We start from the raw sequence: 23,390 nt of genomic DNA, 5'->3' as shown, positions 1-23,390 counted from the left end.
CAGGGCAGGGCAGAAAAGAAACCTAACACTGTTCTGCACAAAAATGGGGGTCAGTGCCTCAAGGGGGAAAGGAGGAGAGGGAAGAAAGAGGGAGTAAAGAGGAAAAGAATCTTGCAAATTTGGGAAATACTTCTCAGTATCAATTTAGACTGTATCATTCCTGAACATTAAAATGGCTGTTAGTGAGACTGGCAGACACAATGTAAGAGGTAAAGTAATGCGCATGAGCGTAGCTCACCCTTGTAGAAATAATAAAAATGAACCTGACCGGTAGACTTCAGGTCTACTACCCCTCACCACACAACAAGGAGCCCTCCTCTGACTGTTTTGCGAGGTTTAAACAGCAAAGGGCACCGCTAACCATTTTGCTGAAGTCCCAGATGGTTTCTGCAGGCAGAATGACCAGGATGGGCGTGGAGATTTTGCAAAAGTGTGCTGAGGGCTGAAGAGCTAGCTGGGACTCAGGCTGAGAGTGGGAATCCACCAATGGCCTTCTTCCTGTGAGAAGATCCTGATCTTTAAACCACATCCCCTTTGAGGTTCAGAGAAAAGTACGAATTAGCTAACGTCCTGACTTTTCCTCCACTGTTGAATGCGCAGGAACACTTTGCCTTCTTCCCTTGTAGGTTCTCTGGGTGCTATAATAATTAAACTGACATAAAGCATTAACTGGAGAAAAACAATTTTAATTTTGTACATACCGGAGCCCCATAAAAAATATGAGCTTAAAGACATGTCACCAAGTGAGGCGTATGTGCCGTCCAGAGCTATGGAACAAGAGAGGGGTGAGGGAGTCGTAAGGGGAGACGGGTAATGCTCAGGAAGATAACAAGGGCAAACATTTGGTAATTACATGTTTGCCTTGCAGTGCAGATAGGTCTCTTAGATTAAAAAAAAAAAAGTTATCTCTGCTAAGTGCTCTCTTGCTGACACAGGCCCCCGTATCTAAATTCTTTTAGACAGTTAAGGCATGGGTAAAAGTATTTCCCAAATCTGCTGAGTTTTCTTTGCCTTTAGCTCAAAATAATCCACATGCCAAAGTGGCACATTTGGGGGTGGCATATTCTGCTCCCCTTCACTGAGTAATTATTTCCAAACTCATGGAGCCTTGGATGGACACAAGGATTCGATCTATGGTCCAGGGGAGGGACATCACCTTATCAAGTGAACTGTGATTCAGAGGCTCAGGACAGAAAGTAAAATGAGGCGCTGCCCTTCCTGGGTCAGTGAGAGCCAAATGCCCCCTGAAAGAGGGAGGAACTGAGACCAGACAAACTGGGTAACCAAAGACCCTGGGCCACCACCAAGGCCTAGCAGGGAACCCTCACGGGTTCTGTTCACCTTCCAAAGGAAGTCTGTGGCAAGAGAAACAAATTGCCATTTAGTTTCTAAAATACCGATGAGCAAGATGGCCTAATATCTCCCACAGCTTGACTAAACTTTGGATAGGCTTCTTCCTGACCTCCCTTTCCCTAGAGCATTTTCTTTAGAAAACTTGTCATTGTAATTGTTTCTCTGCCTCTTTGAGATATACCTACATCTTTTTAAAAGTCTCTTGCTGGTTTCACAGCCCAAGAATGTCTTTCACCAGTGCCTGGGAGCAATCTCTTTGAAAGGCAATCATCAAAGGAGACAGCACTGCTATCTCCCAGTTTCTGTAGGAGAGTAGGAGACTAACTTCTTCAGGTACCTTGCTCCGAGTTACAGAACTACCTCCTGTTGTAAAGATAAGAGAAATTTACTTTCCCTTGTGTCAAGCCAGTTAGCAAACACAGATAGCCCATGATCATCCCTCACCCCACAGCTTACAAACACTGCCAGCCCGGGCCCCTATTTCAGCAGAGTTGAGTTCTGAGCACTCTCCTCTATTGCAAGAGCTTTGAATAAAAGTCTTGCTTGCATGTTTAACTCTGTCAGGTGCGATTTTTGCTTTGATACCAACCATGTAAAAGCAGTTAAACAAAATGTATTGTGTTCCTGCAAACCTTGATTGCTTTGCAGCATGAAAAGGTCAGTGACTAAAATGCATGAGGCAGTGTCTCTTGGTTTGTGCATACCCTGGGGGATCCTGGGAAGGCACAGGTGGGTCAACGCGGGCATGTGAAGGAGGGTTGTCACCAACGATTCTCAGTAACTGGGACACGATTGGGGCTCAGGAAGGAGTTGTGTGGAGCTGAGCTGCCCCTGCCCAAAGTACAGCCTACTGTACTTAGCAAAGCCTAACAGAGCACTCATCTCACGCCAGGCACTGACGTCAGCACTTTACAAACAATAATCATTTGTCTTGCAATAACCCCAGGAAACAGAGTTTATTAATAGCCCATGTTTTCAGGTAAGGCACACCTCTTGCACCACAGAAAGCTTAAGTAAACTTGCTCGAGCTCACACTGCTGGTAAGCATTGAGCCCCGGCATTTTGGTTCCAGTGGTTTTAAGGTCAGAGTCTGTAGCCAGCACCAAAGAGCAAGAAATCCCCGCGCATGTTCGAAAGCCCTGTGAGACCTGATCAGGAAACTAGGTGCACATTAGGGAAGTCTCCAAGTCTGTACCAGAAAGCAGTTCCCTCTTACAGGGCTAAAGCAGCCACGAAGGCCTCCACACTGCAGCATTCCCCCGCAATGCCCTCTATTCCCTAGCACAGGACTGTTAGCCAGTATCCCACCATGCCCTATGGTTAGAGAGGGTTCCCACATAAAAGGCACTGCAGATCTTTTCTGTAAACCTGCTTTCACAATGAGCACCAGCCTGGCAGTTCAGAAGCAAAGCAGCCTATTTTTCTGCAAAGGGTTGTATAGAGGGGGCAGGGTCTGAGAAAATAATGCAACAATATCCAAGTTCTTTCCTCCTTGCAGTTCTGACGCGGACCTTAGCTGACCTCTGCAGTATATGCTGTAAATGGAATGGCGGCTGTGACTGCCATCAAGGGCAAACCAGATTCCACATTCAGTAGCTTTTCTCCTCGCCCCTTGCTTCCTTCCAACTTACTTGCCTCCCTTGCTGCTTCCAAAAGTGCGGGAGACATCTTTGACTGAGGGGGCTGATGCTTCCACAAGGGAAAGGAAGTGTAGCTTGCACTTCAATTACCCCCGAAAAGGATACCCTCACCGGGACCTCGTCGGTCCCGCGGGGCCCTGGCGATCTCTGCACCGCCAGCTCTGGGCTAGGCGGGCGGGGATCCGAGCTGCGGCGCCCAGCTCACCATCATTCTCTGAACCTTCCTTTTTCCATCTGTGAAAAGCGAATCACAGTATCTGCGCTCCGTACTCTCCAGGGCTTTACATACATGGTCTCATGAGGCTCAAATGAGACCATGTATGTAAAGCGCTTTGTGAACTGTAAAACGCTTTACAAATGTAAGGGATTAGGATAAACCACAGTACAGCTATGTTTTACGCTTTTATAAAACTACTAGCTGGAACTGTAGGAAGGGGAATCCCTCTGGTGATTTTTATTTTGGAAACACGAGGACTTGGGTTTGCCTCCTGGCCAGGAATCGGATTCCTGGCAGCAGCTGTTTATTCCATTTCGCTGGGCGCCGCACACATGGCCGCCGCGCGCCTCCCGCCGAGCTGACAATATGTACTACTTAGTTTGCGCACATCAAGGGAAAGCGTCTTTTCGCCTCCCTCGCGATTTCTAACTTGCCAAGTCTAACACCTAGGAAATAAAGACTTGCAAGTCGCACGTCGCCACCACAGCGTTTGTTTTTTCAGACGAGATCTTTTTTTTTCTTCGTCCTTAGCCACCAGAAATGTACAGCCAGAGTCTCACCATTAAAGAAAAAAAGCCTTCCCTTGAGCAGATTTTAAAAACTCGGATGCTGCTTTTATAAAGCTTGGCCGTGGTTAAAATGAACATGATCGTAATATTCGTCCTGGGACTGAGTTTGCACCAGCTGAAAAGGATTAAGCTACGAACGGGCTCTTTTCCGCGTGTCTGCAGCAGGGCCAGGCGAGGCGCGCCCCTGGGAAACTGGCACTAGGGAGCCGAGCTCCCCACAGCTCTGCGCAAATGCCTGCACCCGCGCTGGGTTGCAAGTAGCCCCTCGCTGCAGCCGGAGGTGTTTTGAGGTCACTCATGTATAAGAACTACTACTTGCTTGTAAATGTCAAGAGGAATTATGAACCTTTGTAGAAAAGTAACTATTCGACTAATTTCCGGTTCTGTGGAGCAAATACACTACCCTATGTATTTAGAATCTGGTGCTGACAGCCAGGCCATGGCAAGCTTCAAGGTTATAGGATCATAAATGGGATTAGATAACCCAGACAGTGTAGCTCAGACTCTAGCACTTTTAAAATGTTATAAAAAACCCAGAAAAAGGCAAACAATGTTGAAGGGAAAGGTAGAGCAGACCCCAACAAAGAGAGAAAGGAATCATGGAGATGGTACTAGCGACTAGGTAACCCCCTGGAGCATATCTAGAGTACATGTTAGAATAAATAAATGTTTTAGAACAAAAAAAAACAAAGAAACAGGTGATGATTTATAGCTCAGAATGATTTTTCTATTAGATCTGAGGCATGGCAAAAATAAATAAATAAAAGGACAGGATGAAGAAAAACTTATTGAGGAGACCTGAACTGACAGTAATAATTTGCAATTCCAGATAGCAGAATGCAGTGCACCACCTGGAAGGCTTTGCATTTTAAATGATCTGTTTCTTTTTAATTGACTAGATTAATTATTTCCACCTTGCCACTTGGCAGGTAGGTCACTGTTCCTTTTCACAGCATTAATGAACCCATTCACTTTTTCTCTATGTAATTAAGACCGTGGGTTACAGATCACATTCTTAAATTGGCTTAGTGTACAGTCAACTCAGTCTTTATTAAACAAAATATATGACATCAGGTATTTCTCATTGAAAAAGTGTTGAGTTTCTACTGAGTTTTCCTCCAGTTGTTGTGAGAGTGGTGACTTTGTTCTTTTCATTTTTTTGGAAAAGAAATATAGACCTATAAAGATTATAGCATCCAGGGTGGTGTTTCATTCTTAATGTACTTCAAGTCCGGAGACTCACAGGGCAGCTGATGGATTCATGTTGGTGTATTTCTGTTGCCACCAAATTCTGACCAAGGCTTTCATGAGTCATTTAAAAAGAAATAACTTGGGGTATGCAGTTAAAGTTAGTTAAGTGAAATATATTGCTCTCTTCTGTGAGCTTTATTCCTAGGCTGTTTAGGAAACCCTAGGAACATTACGAGTTACTCAGTGCCTTGAATACAGTAGCAGAGCGCAGTAGAGAAAACTTTGTCTATGGCCCTCCGGAGGCCAAGCTTTAAGCCAACCCAAGCTGTCTCCCAAAGCATTCGGTTTCATTCAGGACTTCTGGATCTCCACTTTCTTCCCAGAGGAACTAAATTTAAAACTAAGGGTTAAGGTGTTTTAATCTATCCAGGATCTGAGTGGGATTTGCTCCATGAAAAAGAGTCTGGTGGAGCACCTAATCAAGAGGAAACTTGTGGGGCAAATATCTTAATGGTGGTCATTTTTGGTGCTGGTAAAAGACTATCACCCCCAGATTCAAAATATCAGTAAATCGAGTGCACTGTTTTGACATATTGAAAGCTTGTGAGAAATTCTGTTTGCATTGTCTGCATACAAGGGGATTGAGATCAAAGACATAACAACTGATGTTTTTCCAATTTGTACTCCGTTGCCTTGTGAGAATGTAATCTCATCACAGGTAATGACTCAGCTCTACTAATCACTCTTTGACAAACCTACTCAAGTATGTAACATAACTTATTTACTAATTTTTTAATGGAACCTATGTTTTGCAATCTTTTGTCCCACAGTTGTAAAACTTTATGGCGTTCTCCTTTTGTCTACTGAGATTTCAGGTGGTTAAGTGCTGCATTTCCTTCCAACCTAAAACGCAATAACGATAACCATGTGCTTCGATGAAGGCACACTGGCTGTGGTTCTACTTTAAATAATTGCCTGAACACACACGCGCACACAGAGTCAGAGCCGGCTGGAATGGTATTTCTTCTGGGTCTCGGGTATGGCAGACCGTGCCGGTGACAAAAGCATACAAGGCTAACCGGCTAATTGTAGCATGGCTTAGCATAGTTCCCATCTTTTGCACTGAAAGTGCCTTTTACCCATTGCTCGAATGGCTTGAAATAGCGTGCAGTCTTTATATGAACAGGGCACTTCAAATTCATGTATAGGGATGTGTGGGAATAGAGGTAATGGGAAGAGAAATATCAATTTCAGGAACTGGAGTGCCTATACATGCTGTTGGAGTCCTCTTTGGGGCCTGTACCTAAATCGTTTGGTGCTGGATAAAGCTGAAAGCTAGGGTCCTGGAAACACAGTATTTAAAGGAAAACCTGCTCAGATAAATGAGGCTTTCAACTTGCAGGAAGCTAACAGAACTAGGGGAACACCTCAGTGCGTTACAGCCCCTGGCTGGACAGTTTTACCATGCAGACCAAGTCATTCCACAGGAGAACAAGCCCATCCCTCTGCTCTCCCCTCCAGGAAATAGGCTGCCAAGAAGCAGTAACTTCTCTGCCTTGGGGAAATCTTTGGGCATTGTAAAAGTTCCCTGCTCCCCTTTCAACCAGGTTTGACTTCCGTGATGGCACAAGAGGGCTGCCAGACACAGCACTTGGGAAACCTGCACGTTGTAAAGGCCAGCTCAGCAGTCCTCACTTCCGGCTCCCTTCGCTGGAGGCACAGCTTTACCAGCACCTCCCTTCTTGCTCCCTCTTCTTCCTGTGATTAGCTTATCTCCTTCCAGGCTGGAGTCTGGATCAGGAGCTGTGGGGACTGAACAGGGGGAAACATGAGAACCATGATTGGACTAGGTCTTGAGAACTTATCTCACTGTACAAAATACTGGACATGCCATTTAAAAATAATAATCATGAGGGATCTATCCAGTTTTCAGTTTTTCTGATGTTTGGTATACCATGCTACTTTATGTTCAGAAATACTGATATTTCTATTGGTGTAATAATGTTATTTTGCTCACTGGTTAATTCGACTGTCTTTCCAATTCCAACCCTACCTGGCTCTTACCTGTCTCCCACCCCTATCACTGATACCCTCACTGAAAGCCCTACCAGCCTCTCTTTATCATTCAGTTTTTGTAATTCCCATGTTCCCCTCTTTCTACCCAAAACCCAATGGAATAGCTGCACACAGTGGGAGGAGCCAGATCTCCCTGCCAGGGCCGGGTAGAGCCCAAGTGGGCTCGTCCCTCCAGGCCTTTGGGAGAGAAATCACACTGCTACAACTGGAAATTACGGGCCAGAGACGGCCGAGGTGCCGATGTGGTGGTCCTGAGAGCTGCATTCAAGCAAACCTAACATGGCAGGAAGGACAGAAGTCCTGCTGGACCAGTGACCTCAGAGGCAGCAGCTCCAGGGAAGATGCAGGGTCAGTTGGGGGGTGGGGGGGGGTGGGGGAGGTACTGCAGGCAAAGCAAACAACAGGGAACGGAGCCAGGAGCAGATTATATTTTTATATCAGAATGATCATGTATGTATGTCATTTACACATTTATGAATTTATGTTTTGACTATATTTTTAATAAGTTCATAATTTTTTGTATGTGAAATATATTAAATATTTACTTTTACTAAATTTTAAAATGTTTTTATTAATTTGGAAAACTTTTAATAAAATAACTTTCAGGAAGCTCTTTACACAAAATAAATACCCCATTCCCAATACTAGTGATGTCGTTTTGCTTTAGAATCATTACTTCTTTTTTTAGGAAGGCCTCTCCTGGCCCCTGAACCCAAGGCCTTCTACATCGGAAATAGTGCATATGCTACCAATCAGAGAGAGTGGCTTGATCTTCAACAAAAACTCGAGAATCAACGATCAGTCTATCAACTCTCATCCTGCCAGTCCATTTGTGACTCATCGGCAAGCATCTCCAGATTTCAGAGTGCCCACGGTGTGCCAGGAAGTACATGCAAGAGCCTGGCATGTTGTTTCTATTCTTTATGACATCTCGTGAGGTAAGTACAGGTAAGGAACCTGCATCCCAGAAGAGTCAGGCATCTGTTCAAGGTTACAGAGCTAGTAAACCCAGGGTCTAGGTGTTCAGCCAAACCAGCCTCCTGCTGCCCATCCCGGCTCCTGCTGCCACAGGCTCCGTGGCTTCCTGAACACTGGCAGGCTGTGACCTGGGGTTCTGTGTTGTTGTCATTGTGCAGGTTTGTTTCTTGTAAGCAAGTCACTGAGTTACTGTGCAGAAGTATGTGTTTTATTCTTTTTTAGACTGGCTTCAGCACTGAATGATTTAAAATACGTAACTTGAACTTAGATACTTTTGAATTGTATCTTTTTAAAAAGCTAATGTCATTTGGTGAGGAACTGTAACTCTGCCCCAGAGAGGAGCAGCAAATATTTTGAACAATATTATAAATTATCATAGGCAGGATATCAAACAAACATATAAAGCTAAAAGTATGAACATTTATTTTTAAATTTTTTTTTAAGTTGCAGGGAATGAAAAGACAAAACATTGGTTCACACTTGCACTGCTAAAGAGAATTTGGTGCCTGATTGTAACACAGGCTGAGCAAAGACCCAGGTCTCATAACCCACTTGGGGTGTTCTGTAAGTGGTGTGGGCTGACCGTCTAGAAACTAGAGCTATGGCACTCTGAAGAGGTGTGATTCCAGTAAAGCGCTTCCAGCAACGTGGTGGCAGAATAAGAAAAGTTAAAATCATTTGTGAAAGTCAGAGAGGAAAGCTTGACATTTCTTGGCAAACACACTTCATGCACATGGTTTCCGCAATGAAGAAATACATCTAAGGCCACATAAGGGTGCTCAGCAGTTGGGTGGTGGGTGCAGTGTGGTCCAGAAAGGAGAGTGCAGCCTGGAAAGAAGACATATTGCAGGTCTAATGGGGCGAGTCCCAAGGGGTAGGCAGCTCTGAGATCTAGGACCTCTTTACCTTGACCTTCTATTGGTTACGTAACTGGCATTGTTACTCTCACTTCTACTCAGCTGGTGGCTTGGCACAGGAATCCCCTTTCAAAATCAAATGGAAAGGGCTGAAGGGTCCCTGCCTGTTCACTTGAGGCTCACTCAGTTGCTAACAGTTCCGAGTGGGCTGCACCTCCTCTGTCCACTGCCATTCCAGCCCCGTTGCTGGATGATTAGGGAGAACCCTGGCTCATATGCAGGTGTGTCCACACCTGCTTCCACATCGGCCTGGACTGCAGTTAGCGCAGTCAAGCCAGGAGCCAGCCTGAATTGTTTGCCTCTTGCTCTAAGGTTTTGGCTTTGCCTAGACAGGAATCTGTGCTCCAGTGAAGCCCTAATGAGGCCCAACTGCAGGTTCCCACACAGACCCACTGAGCCCTGGAAGGCAACCTGAGTGAGTGGCAAAGGGGCACAGCGGTTCTCAGTTATGACTCTGAACTCTCACACCCAGAAACGCTTCACTCTGAGCAGCGTGCTCTCCGACACGGGGGTGGGATTCTGGTTGCAGGTTGCTCCCAGGACAACACCTGCTGTTAACCAGAAGAGGGTCAGCCTGTGCTGACCTGCCCTCGGTGGCTCTTTGCCCTGTCCCCATCTGAGACATGAGGATGATTAATTGAAAACATCCCAGCTAGAAATGCACCACCTTGCCGTGTCTGACTATTCACTTTCATGCATTAATACAACCTCCACATATCCCAGATCCTTTGTGGAAATAACTGGTTTTGAGGAAGAAATCTAAAGCTTTGCTCTAGGCAAAAACAAAGCTCACTGAGACGCATGGTTATGAAATGATCGGATCACATACCAGACCAGGAGAATGGTCCCAATGTGAAAATGCCCCTCAGGCCACCTGAAGGACTATGCCCCATCAGAAAGAGGGGACACACAGCGGTGGATATGCAGTCGCGTCAGCCACTGCTATGTAGTAGGAAGCCCCAGTGGTCCACAGTTTTTATTTTTTAAATATTTATCTGCTCAGTAACCTTCTCTCATAACACACCCTGTCTTCTGGAAGGAGTTCAGCTCCACTGACCACAGGAATGAAAACATGTGACACATTTGGGCCCAGTCAGTGCCTCACACACTTGTTTCCAAAAGTTGGGCAGATAATTCAACCAGGACTAAACAGCATCCTTCCCTGAGATTTTTAAATGATAAGTTGCCTCTTGGATCAGTGAACTAGGTCTCCGTTTGAGTGGCTCAGCAGATCTTGCCCTGGCAAGACATTCAATGGCACTGACAGCCGCTGCACTAAGTGTGGCTGATTCACCCGGGCTTGGGTTTCCTTTTGGTGTTTCATTTTGTTTTTTGGACAATGTGCTGGAACCTGCTCCTTATGACAACTTCGCCATTTCCCTCCAGTTATGAAGCATGTTTTATGGCCACTTATCCTGACCCCTATTCCTTGTAGTCTACCACTCTTCTTCAAAACCACCAACCTTCTTGGCACTGACTATTCACCATTCAATAGGCAAAGGGCCATAGGAAGCTCTGGCTCAGGCTCATTTGTCTGAAAACCTCCTTCAGCCATTTCCATCTCTCGCCCTCAGGTAAGAAATGGGGCCATGCCTCTCATGAGTCTACATCGTCTGAGACATATACAGTCTTTGCAGCTGTCCCTGAAGATGGAAGAAATAATCACGCTCTTAGATATCCCACAAGCCTATCTGATGTGCCTCCCACAACAGCACCCCCACAGGTTGGACCTCAAGTAGAGGAAGACTTAAGAACACTCAAGTCTGACCTTTCACTTTTCTTCCTGTTTCCTGCCTCAGATGAGCTTCCTACTTCACCTTCCTCTTTAATATGAACTGCCCCTATGTCATGTCTTCCTTCTCCTCCCTAAGTGGCACTTGCCCCTCCCTTCCCTGGGAAAACAATGTTGGAAACTCTGCAGAGAAAGAAGGTGAATTTCCAAGATGGGAAAACACATGGGAAATAGCATCATTGTTACTGCAGCAAAAACTCAACAATCTTAAATGAGCCTCCTCGTATTTTATTTGTGCAATAACTATTTACTGTGAAGGCAAACACACAGTCCTTGCCTGCAATAAAATTACAGTCTTATGGGAAGGCCAATAAGTATCCACGAATTACAGTGATCTCAGTACCTGTAATACTGGATCACATGCTCTAATTGTATGTCTTCCCTTAAAAGATGAGAAGTTGTATTTTATTCTGTAGTCCCTAATGCAAAGCCTAACACAATGGTGTTGTTTTAAAAAATGTTGTTATATAGATGAGTCAATGAATGAATGGGAAGGCAAAAGTTGGAAGAACATATGCATAGGGCATTCTATGAATAGACACAAGGGCTCCCCATTTTCACTGACTCGGGGGATGGGGCCCAGTCAAGGAGCCCCCAGAGAAGATGGTGCTTATGCTGAGCCTTGCAGTGGGGCAGGTGTTGGCAGGTGGAGAAGGCACGCTCTGTAGAGTTGCACGGTGATGGGAAGGACCCTGCCACTTCCCAGCAACCGCTTGTTGGACTGGCAAATTGCCTCTGTCCTGGAATGCACGCTGGGGACATAAAGCTGGTGAGTGGGCAATACCTAGACTGTGTGACCATGTAAGCGCCCTCTGAAAGATTTTTACTTTGTGAGGAGAGAGATTTTGTCTGTGTGCTCACCATGGTATCCCTTGCTCTTTAGTCACTTCTTTCCCATCATCCAGCTTGCTTGCGGTTTCAGCCAGCCACGGTTCCATCCTAACCTTAGGTCAGCCTTACAGTTTGTGTCCCTGAAGTGCCTCCACCTCTCCATATTTCCCAACTCAGGTTTCCAGGGACATGGATCAGAGTGACACAGCCCATTTTTTACCACCAGGCCATATTATGGGTGAGCCTGTTGGATGGCTGCTCTGGGTGAGGTGCCAGCCCAGGTCTAATCAGTGTGAGCTTCAGGAACAGGTCACAGGGTACCACCCTGGTCACCTTGACAGAAGGGCTATGATTATGGTATTTCCTTATGAGACTGGAGGGTGAGTCAGTGAAGCAGGCACAGGATTGATATATCCAGTACAGGTCTCAAAAGAGAAAGAAAGAAGCAAGGAACACATCTTATTCCTATGAGCATCCCCAGTGCATACACAGTGCTTCATATATGTTCCATGAATGAATAGGTGAATGAATAAACATATGAGGGAATAAATAAAATTAATGAAGCAGAAGCAAGTGCTACTCAGAAGACAATTACTCTAACAACAGGACAAGAAGGAATCGGGACACCGCTCTGCAGCCGGCCTGAACCAGAGCTGTTCTTGGCACAATCTCGTGTTCCTAAACCCCCGATCTGCCCCTCATAGGATGCCCTCTTGAATAGTAAGCAAGGAAAAACCCTGTCTGCCAGGTAATTCATCCAGAACCTCCCTCTGGCTGTGAATGAAAAGCTTGACCCAAGAGGCCTCTGGAAAGAGAGAGGACTTCAGTTGCACTGCCTAATTAATCTCAGGTTTGGCAAGAGCGACTAGGAGTGTCAAAAATCTCTAGTCAAACAATGCTTTTCCTGAACTTTAACAACAAAGTTGTCAGTGATGTTGAGGAACAAGAAGCCATGATATTATTTAAGAATCTAGTATGCTTGTTTGAGGGACATGGAAGGGAAAGCCATAGGCTTGGACCCAAAAGAAGTGAGTTTGGGTTTGAATTTGACCTTGAACAGTCACTTAAAGTCTAAGGCTCTAACTTTCCTTTATAATAAGGATAATCAGTCCTGTCCTCCCCATACCTCATTAGGTTGTGCTGACGACCAATTTAGACCTTTGTGAAAAGAGTTTGTAAACGCTGAGAGGCTATATAGGTGTAGGAGACTATTGCTAGCATCAACAAGCAATTAAGCAAATGGACTACTAGTGGGAAAATACGCAGGTAAAAAGTCATTAGCTACAAGCAATGCTAACTTGAACTAAGGTAGAAGCAGTGGAATGAAGAAAAGGGACAGGGACCCTCTCTTCATTTTCTGGCCCATATGAAGCATCCAAGTTGTTTAATAAGTGAATGAATGAATTCTAATCAGAAATTTTTTATAAAGAAATCACCTTAGTTATCAAAACATTACCTGCTACAGTAATTTCTGAATTCTGAATTCCACTCCTATATTTGTAACACCAGTGAACTTAGTACACATTTTATTATTGCCTTTATCTCTTTGACTTAATGTATTTGCCAAGTTTTTCATCTCCTCTTCTACACTTGAATCCCTGCAGTACAGGGCCATGTTTTATTAATGATTGAAACCTCTCTTGTTGCCCAGCACACTGTTTAATGTGTAATAAACATGTAATGTTTGATGGATAAATAAATGATTAACCATGTCATCATGGATTAATTTATTACTTCAAATCTTCAAAATAATCTTGCAAGATGGGTATTTTAATTCCCATTTATAGAAGACGAAAGTAAGACTCAGAGAAGTTAACTAATTCAGCCACCCGAGGTCCCATAGCTGGCAGAGGCTGGATTCGAATGGCCTGCTTCAGAGCCTGTGGCGCCTCTGCCTCTTTCCTCAGTGTCCAGTTGGGCGCACCCTTGTGGTTTCCCATTTGTCTCCAAGTTGTTGATCGCCTACCCACCGATGTGCATGTCATGTGCACTTCACTTTTGGGGAGAAGTGAAAGGGCTTCTGGGAGTAAGGGCTTCTGGGAGGCCCATGGGAAGGACTGGGTATATAAGACCTCTTCTGAAAATGATCGGCTTCTCCTGGCCTAAGACCCTCAGGGATCAAGTCCCATACAAACTTGTAAACAAAACAAAGGGGACTAACTGCACATGGCACCGAGCCTGAAGAGAGCTGGCACGCCACCTTGTCCGATGGGGTCTTCATCTCTTCACGACAAGGACAGCATGGACAGGGTGGACAGGGACTCTTGCCTGTCTAACTAGCAAGGCAGCTGGCAAAGACTGTCCAGGAAGGAAGGGAGGCCTCTAGCACTGCTAGGAGCCATGCATATGTAATGTTTGAATGCTGCTCGCCACTGATAAGGGAAAGCAAAATGCTATTCTATGCTTATAGCCTTTTTCATTTTGCTTTTTTACATATCATAAGCATTCCAACCTACCTGGTCCCTCATGCATTGATGCTCAAAAACCAAAAAGAATTTCATATTAGCGATGCTCTTTTGTACTTTAGTAGATCCACCAAATACATGCTTTGTAAGTAATATAAACTATTATTAAATGGTTTTGAATAAAATGACAAATGAAGTATGCGTGGATAGGTGAGATATACTAATATGTCTTGATATGCCCCTGAAGTGATCATCTACCCATGGACCCTGCTCTTGTGTCCCAGTCAGGCCGCCTTCTGGTTCTCAAAGGGCACCCTTCCCTCATCAGTCACGTAGGAGCATCTGTGGGCACCCCATCATCCAGAAATCCCAACCAAATGGGCCTGGGAAAGAGAGGAGAAGCAGGCTTACCTTTACTTTGACAACCTAAGCACACACTTCTAAAACTTTATTTATTTGAAATGAGCCTGAGTTACAGCATAATTCTATACAAAACCTCACTGAGACTAAAAACATGCTTTTTCCAACAAAGTTTGAGCCAAGCCTGGCCTTCATTAAGAAAAAGGCAAGAGTATATGCTATCTATTCAGTCCCTTGCACATCAACTACAGATATTCAAAAGCTCCTATCAGACTCCCTTTAACTACCTTAGCAAACTCCTCCTGGGCAGCTGGAACAAAGACCAACTTCATTCCAAATGGGTCACTGCTAGGGAACGAAGTTTGGCTACATTCCTGGCTTAACCCCCCAGATTGCTACTCCACTCCAGGTCCTCCACCCCAGTTCCATGGGGGTGGAGAGCAGGGCAGGAGGCAGCTGGAGGGAGTGCTAACCTTGAGAGACCGCTGACCTGGGGCCTGCCCCTTACAGCATACAAGGAGCCGTGGGAAATCCCTAGAATCTCAACCTGCCCCTGGCACCTCAAGTGGGAAGCCCAACCTGAGGCTGACAATGGTCCTCTTACCCTCGCTCTTCCCACAGGTGACCTCCTGAGCCTCCTGCGGTTCCCCCCACAATCCCTAAAATGATATCTCGCTGGGCATGCAGATTATTTTCTAGCAGAAGTGCCTTCTGCACCATCCATTCCAGAGACTTCCCCAAGTTGCCCATCTCCTCCACCCCATGCCACCCAGAGAAGAGGATCTGAGCCCATCCAAAGGCCCTGTGAGGAGAGGGGAAGTGGTACACAGAAGGCTCTTCCCCATGCAGCTGAGGTCTACAGACGTGCTGACAGAGAGCAGCTTCCCTTTCCTCCAGGAAGGAGCCAGGCACACAGGAGGTCGTACCCTGACTCCTCACTCAATAGACTTAGAGCTGATGAGGTGACTTGACTTCTCGGAGCCTCACTTTCACAATCAACAAAATGGGAAGGATGGAACCTACTTTACAGGACTGGGGTGAGTCCTGAAGTAAACATAGCATGATAGTTCCCAATGACTGCTGGTAATACTACCATCAGTTTTTATATTTTTGCTTCCATCTTCAGAATGGGACCCCTAACCTAGATTAACAGCATCTCTCACCACTGATAGTAAGCACTCTTAGAACGTACAGGTATCAAGTATGGTGAACATATACTGTCTGTACTCTAATTGAAAACAGGTTGGGTTTCTTCTTGCATAAAATATTAGACAAAACTAGTTGTGGTTTTGTTTGTTTTTTGTTTTGTGTAGATGCGCTTAAGCAGTGCTGCATAAAACAGCAGGAGTTGGGTAAGCCCACATGTTAAATGATGTGACAGTTGCCTGAGCCATGCCTCGAACTTTGAAACTCATAAAGAATCCTAAAGTGACCCCTGAAAGCCCCTAAATTTGGCTGAGTCAAGTTCATCAGTCATCGTACACTTTCTGAGGCATGAGACCAATGGTGAGTCTATCCCTGATCTCCCTTGTAAATGGAGAGACACCCACACCTACAGGAAAGCTGACCATTCAGGGAGGTAGGCAAGTGCCAAAGAGTGGCGCAGGCAATACTCAGATGGTACAGAATATCTCACTATAGCACACGAGGAATTTAGAATCAGACCTTCCCCAGTAGCTTCCATGTCCTGAGCTGATCTTTAGACCTTGAGATCAGTTATGACACTGTGTTTGTGCCCTGCAAGAACGATAACCAAGTTCCTCAAGGGCTTCCTGATGGCACTGGACACGTTTGGAACATAATAGGTGCTCAATAAATTATAAAGTAAATTCACACTTAAGGCTATCAGTTGTCTGATATTTTAGGACAGGCGTGCATAGAGGATAGTGAATGTGCCTGCTCGGGACAAGCTTGTTATTGTTATTGCTACCTTTGAAATTTCTTTGTAGAAATAAAAGACATAATGTCTGTGTATTAATGCTTTTTGGCAGCAGGATGAGGATGAGGAAGGAAGTGAGAGGTGTCTTTGTTTAAAGGAAGCTCAAAGGGTTATAGAGAGAGACATGAGTGGGTCCCGTTCCAAACACTGACAGATGTTCTGCAATTGTTCCTGGCTGCTGGAGACACTGAGATCTGAAGTTCCTGGTTGGCTGCACACCCGCCTGAAGGTGACAAGGAGCGCCATTCATTAGCACCCCCAAACCATTGCCAGAGGCCAGCTTCAGGGGTCCACGCTAGGCCAGCTTCTTTGGGCATGCTGCCTGGCCGTGAGGCCTGGAAAGTTACCTTGATGCTCATATCAGCTTGGCAGAAATGAGGAGGCACCGAGATGTCAGGTGTGCTGCTCTACGTGGCTGTGTCTGTGATCTTCTGGCACTCGTAGCCCAGGCTGGTGGCTTTCCAGCTTGCCCTGGCATGCAGGCCTGGCATTTCAGAAAGTTCTGGCAGCAGAACCTGGAACATAGTACCTTAAAAAAACTGGAGAAGGCTCGTTTCACATTGGCGAAGCTCACCTGGGGCCACCTCCATCTGTCATTCCCTCTCTCTATGGCTCTCCATTTTCACATTCTCTGTAGTGGTCAGAACCTCTATTGTCCTTTGCATGCCCTTGTTGGGAACAGAACCACGGATGGTCTTCCACTGCATTATGAATCCCCCTTCCTTACAGTTTCACAACTGGGCAAGACAGCTGAAGTAATTTCCATAAGGGTTGTGAGCTAAGACTTCAGTGGAAGGCAAATGGTTTAAATGTGCAATGTGTGCATTCCTAACTCCCTGCCACAGTTGGGCTTCCTCTTTCAAGATGCCGCTGGTCTCATACCTTGGAGTGGAGCTGACATCTTCCTTCGTGTGCTCACTATGCCTTTGCAGATGTACAGCTCTTTGTAATTCCCACGCATGTTTAAATGTTCGACCTCCACAAAACTGCAAGCTCCTTGTGGGCAGACACAAGGTCTGATTTATAAGCGAGTCTCCAGGGGTTAGCAAAATGCTGAATGCAAAATATATGCTTGGTAATTGTTGAAGAATGAGTGAATGAATGAACAAATGAATGAATGAATTCACAAATCAGCTTAAATTAAAGCAGGAGTCATTTCTGTGGGATCCACTTGGGGATGATGACAAAACACAAACTGTCTCACATGGACTGGCAGTGAAATTTCCCCAGCTAAAGGGTGGCAGCTGCAGGGCAAGGAGAGGTCTGCCCCAGAAGGCACTTCCGGCCTCAGGGAGGAAGGAGGGCAGGTGACAGGGTCTCCTGAGATTTCTGCAACTTATATTGGTGAGCCTGTTCCCTAAAACCCTCACTGCCTCTCACAGATACCCCTCCTTTCCAAGCTGTCTTTAATATAGTTGAAACGTGTCATATCTCATGCTTAGATTACCACATTTATTTTTTAACTAGGATATCTGAAAGCAACTCTCCATTCAGTTACTCTGCATATCACCTGCCAGGTGTGCTCACCCCACCCCAAGCCTCCATATAGCTGGAGAGCACCATCTAAGGAGTTTAAGCGCTTCCTGTTTCTAGCCTCACTTTACCTCATAGCGCTAGTCAACAAAATAAATTGGCAATACCGGCTCTAGGTACTTATAGCAATGACTTCAACGGACAAGACTCTCAGCCCTTGGGGACCTCACCTTCTATCCGTGTAGCCTTATCTACCCCACCTCCCTTTGCCATCTTTCCCCACCTGCTCCCATCACCTGCACACACCTTTTCATTCCCACCTCCTTGCCTTTGCTCCTGCTGTTTCCTGGCCTGGAGCGGCCTCCCTACCTGAGCCGCACTGATCTGAATCTCTGTCAGGTTTCTCCTGTCCCCACAGGCTTTTCTAACTACCACGGCCCATAGCCATCTCCCACCTTCTCTGAACCCCTGAGGCACTCTCTCAGTCACCATGGCCTCGCTATCTATGTTATGTTGGCCTGGTTTCTGTGCACGCACGTATGCGTTGTGAGGATATGCATGGGTACCTTCTACCATCAGATATGGATGTATTTTCTACCCCTAGAACGTAAACTACCTGCAGCAGGGAAGTGTTTCTCTCTGCCCCCTTCTGGGTCTCGCTCAGCGCTCTGCACGTGCAACTCAATGAGTCCTAACAGAAGCAGGGAAATTAGTTGGCAGTGAACCACTCTGTGGGGCTTTCCCTGAATTCGCTGACTTCTCTCTGTCACTTTGCTGGTTCTTGTCAGCTGAGGCACCTGTGTGGTTCTGTCAGTTTAGGATGATGCCTGGCACCAGAGTGCTGGCAATGGGAGAAGAACTAAGTTTTGAAGGTGTCCTAGGCAGACATTTTCCTTGAACCTTGCTAGAACTGGCCGGGTCCTTCTTCCTTTCGTAACTTCTCTAGAATAGAAACTATATATACTATGAGGCACATTCAAACCAGTGGGAATTCTCTTTTTATCTTTGTGAGGGATGCGGATATTAGAGCAGAGAAAAAAATAAGGAAGCAAGAGGACCTCCAAAGAGCCGGGGTGTGCTCTCCAGAAGTCCATTACACACATGTACACATGTGCTTTCTGCACATGGACACACATATATGCACACACCCACACAACAGCACACAGGCCAGGGAGTCCACAGCTTGCAATGCAGCTAGAACGGAGTCACAGCGTATTCTCAGCAGCATCCCGTCCAGATGGCTGCTCTGGCATAGCCAGACAGGGCCTGCTCCAAACACGCAGGTTGTCCATCCATAACCTCTCCTTCCCAGCAGAACCCACAGCCACCACCATTTCCCACTGTGTAAGGCCACTCCTGCTGCACTCTGCCGAAAGGGAAAAAGGGAAATGGATCACAAACATACCACATACCACTAGCTCAGCAACGTGGACTCCTCCTCTAAACTGGCTTTCTCGTCTGCCAAATATGGCAGCCAAGACCGTTCCTGAGCTGGGAGCAAATCAAAGAAGAGAGGAATTTCAAGGGAAAAAAAATTACAGTCCTTCTAGAAAGCAGGACCCACAATGCTCTGAGGCCACATCTAATTAACTTACAGCCTCTGATGTCAACAGCTTCCAAGGCCGGCATGGTGCGTGCACAAACACATTCCAGGAGAGTCACCACAATCTGGTGTTGACACAGGCTCATAACCGGCAGAGGCAGTAGTTTTCGATTTATGGATGCTGTAAAGCTTTGGCAATATGAATGTTACAATGTGTGGTGTGTTTTTGACAATAAGCAGGAGGTGGGGGGTTAGAGAGTAATGGCTCTGCATTTGGCCATGGACTTAGGCTCATGTGGCCAACCCTGAAATGATTTCTGTTATTGCAAAGCAACTGCAATAGTACCTCCAAACAATGAACCACAGAATGTTATGTGGTTCTTTACTTTCAAACTCTAGACTTCTCCATCAGACCAAAGGTATATTATTAATTCAATAAACATTTTTGCCACTTATCATGTGCCAGGCACACAGTATTGAGTCAGCTCAGTGGGAGCAAAAAAAATGGGCGTGGGGGTAAGTTTACCTCCAGGGGACTCAATAAATGTCAGGTCTCCTTGGAAGAACAACAGTGGAAGGAAAAATAACAAAGGAGACGGACGGTGAACACGGCTCCTCCTATCACCTCAACTGTGTCCACAGATGCAGGTGTGAACGTGCTCACGCAGGCTGCGATTGGAGTAGTGGCTTTTTCATTGTCTAAACCCCAAAGATAATACTGGGCCTGATTATTGACCAAAGTAAAATATCACCAAAAATATTCTTCATTTATTATCATTTACAGACCAAAGCCAACATTTGAGTCTGAGTCTGGGGTTCAAAAGCCTGGGCAATATGGTCCCAAGGTGGTGCAGAAGAGTACCTGTGGCCTTTTTTGTGCAAATGCATGTGTATGTGTGTGCATATGTGTACGTGCTAGCCTGAATCTCTCCAAATAGTTCTCCAACGCAGAGGCAGCCAGGTGGTTGAGAACCATGCAACCAGCAGATCCTTCTAAACACCTACAGTGTGCCAAGCATGCTGCTGAAACACAGAGGCTAAAGGGCAACCTGTGTGGCTCTGTTCATACCCGCTTAAGAATAGAGAGGAGGTAACCTATTTAGATTCATATTCACACACTCATTTTCAGATAATTCCAAATAGGAAAGGCTTTTATCTTTAACAAAGAGAGGGGGAGAGAGGGAGAGTAAAGTTACCACTACCTGTGAGGACGGCTGAAATCCAGAACACTGACAACACCGAGCGCTAACTGAAATGTGGAGCAGCAGGAACTCTCATACATTGCTGGTGGAAATGCAAAATGGTGCAGCCACCTTGGAAGACAGGTTGGCAGTTTCTTCTAAAACTGAACATTTCAGCAACCATACTCCTTGGTATTCATCCAAAAGAGGTGGAAACTTATGTCCAACACAAAAACCTGCACACAAATGTTTAAGGAAGCTTTACTATAATTTAGCCAAAACTTGGAAGCAACCATGAGGTCCTTCAATAGAGGAATGGGTAAATAAACTGTGATACATCCAGAAAATAGAGTATTATTGAATGCTAAAAAGAAATAAGCTATCAAACCATGAAAACACATGGTGGAACCTTAAATGCATATTATCAATTGAAAGAAGCCAATCTAAAAGGTGACATACTCTATGATCCCAACCATATGATATTCTATAGGCAAACTATGGAGACAGTGAAAAGGTCAGTGGTTGCCAAGAGTTTAGGAGACAGAGGACTAAGTATGTGAAATGCAAGGGATATTTAGTGCAGTGAAACTATTCTGTATGATACATACTATAATGGTGGATACATGTCATTATATATTTGTCAAAACCCATAAAAGATACAACAGCAAGAGAGAATTCTAATGTAAACACTGGGCTTTGGATGATAATGGTATGTCAGTGTGGATTCCCAGACTGCAAAATACGTACATTCAGGTGGAAGATGGTAATGGTGGGGGCGTGCCACTGTGTGTTGGGGGTGAGATATGGAAACTGTCTACACTTCCTGCTCAATTTTGTGAATCTAAAACTACTTTTTAAAGTCTAAATAAATAAATAAGAGAAAAATCACATTCCAAGCTGTGAACACTTGAAGAAAGACATGAGTAGATCTGATGCTTAAGTTTCTCAGGAAGGACCCTGAGCAGATGTCTTAGGTTCTTTCTAACATGGAAATATTTTACTTTTTTATGCTAACATTATTCCTCCTGTGAGTGTACAGCCACGTTCAGAACTGGGATAGTGGCTCCAATGAGCCGATATCCAGTCCCAGGATGGGGCCATTGCTCTAACCCAGGGGCTAGACAAGGTCTGAACAGAAGCTCACAGTGACGCTGAAGAGTGGGAATGCTTGAGCAGCCAGAGTAACACGACTGTAGTACAGTCAGTGAAAAAGTACTTCGTAAAAGAGCATAACTGAGATGGCCGTAATTCTATTTGATCTTACATGAAAGACACATGAATTATTAACAGCAGTTGTCTCAGGATGACAGGTTACCATGTGGCTTTTTTATGTTCTGCTTTGTGCATCTCTATGTTCTAAATTTTCTACAATAGATATGTACTATTTTTTTCATCAAAAACAGGAGAAAAATATGAGAGATAATGATCATCCTCAAACAGAGTTGCCATGGAGGGTGTGAGTTTATCAAAATAAAAAATGACCCGCAGAAAAACCCTTTTTCATCTGAACCAGAGCAAGCTTCTGAAGGACTGGGGCACACTTGGGTTAAAATGAACACTGGGCCCATGAAAACATCAGCCCATGTGTGTTATTGTTAAGTCAACTACTTGGCCATAGCAGTAAGGGTCCGCCCGGTTCGTGTCCATCCCAGAAGCAGATGGAGAGTGCCAAGTATTTGAACATGGCAGGTTTTCTCATCAATGCCTAACCTCTTCAAGCATGAAAAGGAAAGGCTCCCTCCAAAGCTACAAAGGGCAAGAATGTAGCTCCAAAACAGATAATAAAAAGGATAGCTGGAGTTACCAGTCCAAGTGAGAGGAGGAAGGTGGGGGCCGGAGACAGAAAGGAAATAAACTTGAACCGCAGCTAGAGATCAAAACCTAACACCTTCCACTTGATGTGATGGCTCTTCCAGGAGCCTGTTAACACCTCATAACTTAACTGACACCCACAGAAGAATCCACTCCACAGGGGAAAACACAACAATCCATACACCCAAACGTGATCATATTCTCTGGAGCAGAACAGACAATCCTTTCCAGAAGGCTCAGCAGCGAAGTAGAAAGATAAAGGGGGGCATTTCTTTAGTGTCCCTCAATATTCCCAGCTGTGGTTTGTCCTTTCAAATCCTCAGTTTCCTGGGAACGCACATTTTTGTACTTTAACAAAGGGCTCCTGTCTGACATGTGAGGCAGTGGGTCCATCTGGAGGGCTAAGGGAGAGTTCACGGATGGGCTGTGAGCCCCTACCAAGAGCTGTGGGATCCACTAACATGGTGAGACACACCCTGAGTCAAGGCCACTACTGAGGTGAAGGGCTCAGTAGAAGATCGGATTATGGGAGGCCAAGTAGGTGTTGTTTCCATCCTGAGCTTTTTTTTTTTTTTTTAATAACCAGAGCTTAAAAATTCTCAGAAGTCGTCTGAATTGGCAGATATCTCATCAGGGTTTAGAGAAGTGGGGTCCGGGCTCAGTATGTGTTTAATAATGGCCATTCTAGATTTCTATCATGTATGAATAATGTTGATCTTCACATCTCCTTTATCCTTCACAACAAAGCTATATGGTAAGTAATATTGTCACTTTTGTTTGTAAAAGAAGAAACTACGTCTTAGGGGAAATGTCTTGCACTAGACAGTAAATAAGCTAGGAAGTAACAGAGCTGGGATTTGAACCAAGATCTTGCTCAGCATTCTGTCCACACTGTCTACCCAAGGGCAGCTGGCACGGTCCTAAGATCCTATAGCTATAAAGGAACTTCCAAGCAGGACTTGGAATGGGAGCCTGGACAGTCTGAGTCTTTTCAGAGCAGGGATCATGTCCTGTTTACCTGTGTCTCAGGGTCTCGTGTGTGGAAGACTCTCATCACACATGGTAAGTGAAGGAATATGAGGGGTCGGAAGACTTGAGGCACTCGGTGGGACT

At 45.3% G+C, this 23,390-nt stretch overlaps 1 long non-coding RNA gene across 1 annotated transcript; it reads right to left on the bottom strand.

The window, feature by feature from the left end:
• Positions 1-4,434: 4,434 nt before the first annotated feature.
• LOC123479829 (uncharacterized) lies at positions 4,435-20,724 on the bottom strand. The gene is made up of 3 exons (XR_006655585.3): positions 20,487-20,724; positions 16,616-16,783; positions 4,435-6,782 (listed from the first exon to the last, which is right to left on the bottom strand). It is a non-coding gene; the product is annotated as an uncharacterized lncRNA (long non-coding RNA).
• Between the last annotated feature and the right edge of the window lie 2,666 nt (positions 20,725-23,390).

Source organism: Desmodus rotundus, chromosome 2, assembly GCF_022682495.2.
Source record: "Desmodus rotundus isolate HL8 chromosome 2, HLdesRot8A.1, whole genome shotgun sequence".
In the NCBI taxonomy this organism is placed as follows: Eukaryota; Metazoa; Chordata; class Mammalia; order Chiroptera; family Phyllostomidae; genus Desmodus; species Desmodus rotundus.
Note: the sequence above shows the minus strand (reverse complement) of the source record. Positions and strands in the feature narration are given on the sequence as shown.